General features: G+C 40.0%; 1 pseudogene; it reads right to left on the bottom strand.

Annotated features, from left to right (window-relative positions):
• Positions 1-3,812: 3,812 nt before the first annotated feature.
• Positions 3,813-5,124, bottom strand: LOC109676928 (large ribosomal subunit protein uL3 pseudogene; annotated as a pseudogene).
• Positions 5,125-7,100: the final 1,976 nt, after the last annotated feature.

Below are 7,100 nucleotides of genomic sequence, written 5' to 3'. Positions count from 1 at the left end.
AGGACGGAAGGAAGGAAGGAAGAAAAAGAAAAGAAAAGCAAATTAACCACAGCGGATGCAGTATGAAAAGCCAATGAAAGGATTTAGGCAAATAATGTAAAATATCAACCAGATCTAGTATAAGAGTAATTGGTATTCCAAGCTATGTGGGAGATGGAGATAAAAGGGTTACAGTTTGAGACCAGTTCAGGCAACAAAGTTAGTAAGACCCTATCTCAAAGAACAAGCCAGGAATGGTGGTGCATGTTTATAGGAGGCATAGGTAGGAGAATTGTAGTTTGAGGCTGGCTGGAGCAGAAGCACAAGAGTCTACCAGTCTACCTGAAATATGATTTCATGGTCAAAGATATAAAGGTATAGAAAATGTGATACAGTGATATCTCAAATATATTAGTTGAACACTTAACTCCAAATATCCCTCATTTAGCTTACTTTATTTTGAGCAAATCTTCAGTGATCAAAGACAGCTCACTTTCATCTTTGGGAGATACAGGCTTTGCAAATGTTTAAACCCACAGGAAGTACTCAGCCATCCAGAATTACTATCTGCTATAATCAGCTTTATTTAAAAGTGAGAGGAACTTTACTCTCATTTTTAAGATACCAGGATGGTTTGCTGTTCCAAAGAGTGTTTTGCCCAGCTATCCTGGGCACAGAATTGCAGGGTCCATGATATCTAGAGACACAGGGAGGAAAAAGTCTTATATAAAATAGAGTAGCTTAAAATATATAATTAACATGAGAGATGGGAAAGCTGTTTTTGAAAAAAGTTAAAATTTGGGAAAATGGACATTATCTTTTGCTCATCTGAAAATGAAAGTCTATCCCTCCCTTTGCCTCCCAACCTGCCCTTCCTCCAGGGTTCTCAGTCTTAGATAATGATCCCTCACTCCCAAATACCAGACACGTTTCTCCTTTCCCTCTAACCAGGAACAAGTTCTATTAAGTCTTCCTGAGTACCTCAACCCTCAGTCGAGTCTGAGTGTCAACTTATAAAATAGAACTGTGACCATTCACAGCTTTACAAAGCCATTGAGTCTGTGAAATGAGAAATGAAAGCTTATAGAAGTCTCTTATCTCTTATCCAAAGTGCTTGGGACAAGTGTTTCAGATTTCAGGTTTTTCCAGATTTTAGAATATTTGCATATGCATAATGAGATATCTGGGGGCTGGCACCCAAGTCTATACATGAAATTTATGTTTCATGTATTCATATGTTCTGTTGTTGTTTGTTAGTCTTTTTTTTTTTTAATGTTAAAGCATTTGGCATTTTAAAATGAAGCAGAAGGACTGTGAGTTTAAGGCCAACTTGGGATACATAGCAAGACCCTGTCTCAAAAAAAAAAAAAAAAGTGCATGTGTGTGTGTGTGTGTGTGTGTGTGTGTGTGGATCCAGCTGACCATAGGAGACGGAGTTAATAACACTTTCACAGTTTATTAGTAAACGGCACCCGTTTCAAATGAGACGTTAAGGGCATGCTTAATTTTTAGGCAGTTATCTCTTCTGGTTTTTGAGGTTACAAGTTCACAATTTCTGTCAGATTTTTCTTAAGAAATCCTTTTGGTAACCCTTCACCCCCATTCTTCACCCCATTTTACTTCTGCATATGTGGTCTTTTTTAGTCACTCTTCTCTTATTGCTTTCTTCTTTTAAAGAATTTATCATTTTTTTGTTGTGGTGCTGGGGGTTGAACCCAGTCTCCCTCATGCTAAGCAGTACTTTTTCACTGAGCTTTATCCTCAGCTCCTCTTATGCCTTTTTCTTTCAGTGCTAAGGATCAGACCCAGGGCATCAAACATGCTAAGTATTGCTTTCCTTGAGCTATTCCCTCAATCCCAGTTTTTTTTGTTTTGTTTTGTTTTTTGTGCCAGGGATTGAACCCTGGGCCTGGTGCTAAGCACATGCTCTAACAGAGCTATGCCCTTAGACACAGTATTAATTTAATTATGACCTTTTAATGAACTCAGCAGTCAAATGACACTAGCTGGTAGAAGTTTTACATGCCGTGTGTGTGTGTGTGTGGTACTGGAGTCTGAACTCAGGGACTTGTGCCTGCTAGGCAGGCGCTCTACCACTTTAGCTACTCCACCATCCCTTCTCTGTGTTGAGTATTTTTGAGATCAGGTCTCACCAACCATTTGCCTGGGCAGGTTTGAATAGTGATCTTCCTGATCTCTGCCTCATGAGTAGCTAGGATTACAGGTGTGACCCACCAGCGCTCAGCTGCCTCTTCAATTTAAGTGGACATTTATACCTAAAGAGTTTTATCAAGAGACTTTAGTGTGCATGCTATCTTGTGTATATGTTACTTAATTCCTTTCCTTGTGTTTTAAAAGCAGAATTAAGGTTGAATATGCTTAGTAGGGACTAATACTAGTAAAGAACAGAATTAGTTTCTGTAAAGCTAGATGTCAGCTATTTGATGGGTTAGTTTATGATTGTTAAGGAAAACACAAACAAAAAACAGATTTTGCTTTTTCTTCCCAGTTTACTTTTCTTGCTGCCTCTTATAGGTCCTCAGTCATAATTATTGATAGTATCTAACTTAGAGGACAGGTCCACAATATACTAATTATTCTGTATATTGTATTGTATATGCAGAATACTGGCTAGTCTATATTTCTTTAAAAAATTTGCTCTAAGTTGAAATTGCTTCAGCAACATTATTTAATTATTGTGTAGGTTAGTTGATAATAGTCTTTGCCTCCTATAACCATAAATAATTAAAATTTGGCTGTCTTGTGATTTCCAAGGAACTGTCTGAATGTCCTAGTAAATTTAATCTTTTTTCTGCCATAACATAATGTATATATATATATGTATATATATATATATATATATATATATATATATATGTATATATATATATATATATATATATATATATATATATATATCCAAAAGCATACTCAGATCCTGGAAAGGAAAGCCTAGTTTTACATAAATAGTTTTACATATTTAACTTCTCCAAAGTATTTAAAATTATTTGTCTGAACACAGCCATGTACTTTACATTGTTATTCCAGTAAAAAACACATTTGTCTTTTGTGTTGATGTAGCATTAGTATGTCACCTGGACCCCCTTGATAGGTAGGTATGTGAGAGATTTTGAAGGAAGTGGCAATGGCAAGAAGTGAGGCCCTACCCTTAGGAAGCAGATCAAGGCTAATTTTGAACCTATAATTTTGACTCATGAGCACAATGTTCTTATCTGCAAAAAATAAGTATGAGGGGGATTTAAAAGATGTTTTAGAGAGAGACATTAACACAGTTTTCCCCCTGTAATTCAACTGGAGATCCTATAAATTTAATAGCATTGTTAGAGCTAAAGAACAGGAATTTGCTGGTAAAATTGAGAATTCTTGCTTATTATCTGGAATGAAATTTATCAGTCAGCAACAAAGCCATGTTTTGTCCCAGATATTTCTCTACCTACTTAAATTAGCTACCTTCTTATACTTCCTTCACATCTTTTCTTCAAATATACTAGAAAATTCCAATTAGAGAGTGGGTTAATCAGTAGGGTATATGAAGGAGAATGAGGAAAACTTACTTTTGTTGTATTTTGTTTTGTTTTGAAGTAAACATGCCCTCTGCCTAATTTCTCTCACTCTATGTCAGAACTTCTCAATTCTGTTTATGTCTCAAGATACCTTTACCATCTAAAAAGTTATTGAAAACCCTAAGAACTTACCTTAGAAAATTCTAGGAAACACAAGAACACACAGCACATATTCCAGTAGCTGTCAAAACAATAATGTCATCACTTTATTGCAATATTGCCTGTAGAAAAGTCCACTGTGTACTTATGAGCAAGAAGTGAAAAATCAAATAACTTCTTAGCATTATGAGAATAGTTTGGCCTTTCAGACCTTTTTTCTCCCACTGGAAAAAAAACTTTTATTAAGACACCACCATCTACACAGTGTGCTTGTGACATTAAGCACCTTCTTCCTTGCAATCATTTCTTTCTTAAGTGGTCCCATGAGTGCTTTCTTCTGCTCCATAGGCTGGAAGGAGCATGGCCAAACTTAGAGGTAGTGTCAATGAACTTCAGGTCGATCTTCTCCAGAGCCTGCCATTTGGTCTGTACTAGCAAGGACTTGTGGAGAGACTACACAGCCTCTCAGCATGACGAGGTCATTGTTCACGTCACCATAATGAGCAAAGCCACCAGTGGATTGATGCTCTTGTCAGGCAGTTGGTAATCAGTGGAGGCACAGATCTTGATTAGTTTTTGGTCCTTGACTAGGTAGCCCTGACTAATCTTACAGACCTTGTTGATCTCAGTGCAATGATGACAGCCTTTTTTGCCTAGCCCTGGCCACAGAGAAGGCCATAAGGGCAGGGTGCCAGGCTCCAATACAGGTAATTTTACGTAATCCTTGGTGAGTCTTGTGAAGCAGCTTCTTAGTGTGCCAGGGAACTGGTGACCCCTTTGTAGTCTTTGCTGTCGGTTACTCCAATGACATTAATCATCTTATCCTGCCCAAACACCTGGCTCCCAGGGATCTGCTGCTCCAGCCAATCCCGGGCCCAGTTCCCCGCCCCCCCCCCCCACTCCGCCCAAACCCCTTTCATCTGAATCTCCCTGAGGTGGGCCTTCTTCTGATGGAGAGAAAGGAGGCTCATCTGGGTGCAGGTGATAATACGGGTCACCTGGCAGTACTTTATGCTGCTGAAGTCCTTCCCAGTTGCTTCTTGCCCATGTCATCTTGTTATTTCTTGCAATATTTGGTGAAGTCCTTTTTCTTAGATTTGTGCCAGTTCTAATGGAAGAGCACCTTTTGCACTCATCACTGAGGTGCTCAGTGAAGATGGTCATGAAGGTCCTGAGACCTTGAGGAATTTCCACATAGGAAATATGGTGGTCTGCAACCACCATGGGTGGTGTCTCCACAATGGTCAGAGCCTCCCCCACTTCCTTCTTGTTCGCCTTGAATTCTGGCCTATCCACTTCCTGCACAATGTGAGTCGTGCCTGTCTTGTAGCCCAGAAAGACTGTGAGATGAACAGGTCATCCTCGGTGAAGCTCTTCACCTTCCCCGATGCCTGCTGCTGTGCTTCTGTGGCAGGAAGCCCACCGACCCATGTCTGGGAGCAGAGAACTTCCTGTAAGACATCATGCTGTCTTATCCCATAGGTAGAGCCAGACTTCCTGAAAGAGCCTTGGGAACTCGAGGTGTCCCCGGGCCACACTTTGAGAACCACTGCTCTATATTGCTGTTTTATAGAGAAAATTCTTGCTAAATTTTGTTTTTTTTTTTCTTGCTAAATTTTGGTTGGGTTTTTTTTCTCTCATCACTTCTTCCATTGTTGATCTTGTTAATAGGTACTTAAGTACAGATAAGAAATAATAAATCTCTTAGGGACAGTTCATTCTTCCTGCTAACTCCCAAAGGGGTTCAACCAGTAACATTGTCTGCAGTGTCATTGTGAAGACATAATGCACGTGCTTTCCTCAACACACTCAGGAAGCCTGCAAGTCACAGGGCAAAGATCATAAATCCAAGAGTGCTGAGGTTAATTGGAGAGACTTCCTCAAGAAAATGGGTTTTATCAGGAAGTAAAAGTGGAAGAATATTCCCAGCAGAGTAAAAAGACGTTTGAAGTAATGAAGAGTCTGGAGAGGGATGATTTAGAGGGATTAAGGTGAGCTTGAATTTGGAAGTGTGAATATTTAAATGTTCTGGATCATTGATCAGTTTCCCACTATGCCTCAATTTGTTCATTTCACAGACAGTGAAATGTAAGAAACCATTTTTGAGAACCTCCAGGGTGGACAGTCTTTGGTGAGGGGAAGCAAACAAGGATTTTAATAAAACTACAACTTTTTAATCTTTTATCACCATCATCATTTCATAAAAGAGACTAGCTGAATCTGTATACCTGTGCATAATTTGAATCTGGAATGTCCCCCAAAGGCCCATGTGTTAAAGACTTGGTCTCCAACTTGGGACTGTTGGGAGGTGGTAGAAACCTGAAGAGGTGGGGCAAATTGGGAGGTCTTAGATCATTGAAAGTGTGCCCTCAGGAGGGATGGTGGGAACCCAGTGTCTTCTCTCTCTTTTTGTTTCCTTGCCATAAAGTGAGTAGTTTTGCTCTGCCAGACACTCCTGCCTGATGTGATGTCACCCACCAGAGGCCTAAAGGCACTAGGTATACCCAATCATGAACTGGAACCTTTAAAACCTGAACCAAAATAAATCATTACCAGCTGGTTACCTGTGGCTCACACATGTAATTCTAGCTACTGGGAGGCTGAGATGGACAGATAGAGGTGTGAGGTCAGCCCTGGCGAAAAATGCACAAGACGCCATCTCAACCAATACCTGTACACAGTGTTACTCACCTACCATTGGGAGGCTGAGGTCAGGAAAAATTCAGTTCCCACACAGCTGGGGCAAAAAAGTTTCCAAGACCCTATCTCAATGGAAAAAAGCTGAGTGTAGTGGCTCGTGCCTGCCATCCCAATTACTATGGGAAGCTTAAACTAGGAGGATTGTGGTCCAGTCCTGCCCAGGGAAAAAACAAAATCAAGACCCTATCTCAAAAATAAACAGAGCAAAAAGGGCTGGAGACATGGCTCAAGCAATCTGCCTAGCAAGCGAGAAAGCCTGAGTTCAAACCCCAGTACTGCCAAAAGAACCCAATCAACCAAACACAAAAATACCCTCATTACCTTCATAAACTGATAATCTCAGGTGTTTGTTACAGTAACAGAAACTAATAAACCCTGATGTTTTGCTTTCAGTTTGAAAGAAGGGTACAAGCACTTTCTGTTTCTAGCAACAAAGATTTTATTTATGAAAGAGAAGCAGTAAGAGAGACATAGATAAAATAAGCAAGATTTATGTGTATGCATCATCACCAAATCAGGAGTACATCTACATCTGGGCCCATAGATTGGGAAGTTCCAAGATAGCTGGCCAGAGTCCCGCCTGGAAAATTTCCAGGCAGTGCATTCACTCCGTGGGTGAGACTTCAAACCAGCTTTCTCAGGAGTCCTGCTTTCATCGCTCAAGAGAACAAATGGCTCCTGAGCTTCCGTGCTTTCAAAACAGAGGATCGTTGCCATGAGAATGTTTGTTCATGCCAT

The sequence above is a fragment of the Castor canadensis genome, chromosome 11 (genome assembly GCF_047511655.1).
Source record: "Castor canadensis chromosome 11, mCasCan1.hap1v2, whole genome shotgun sequence".
Taxonomy (NCBI): Eukaryota; Metazoa; Chordata; class Mammalia; order Rodentia; family Castoridae; genus Castor; species Castor canadensis.
This window is presented reverse-complemented; position numbering and strand designations above follow the sequence as displayed.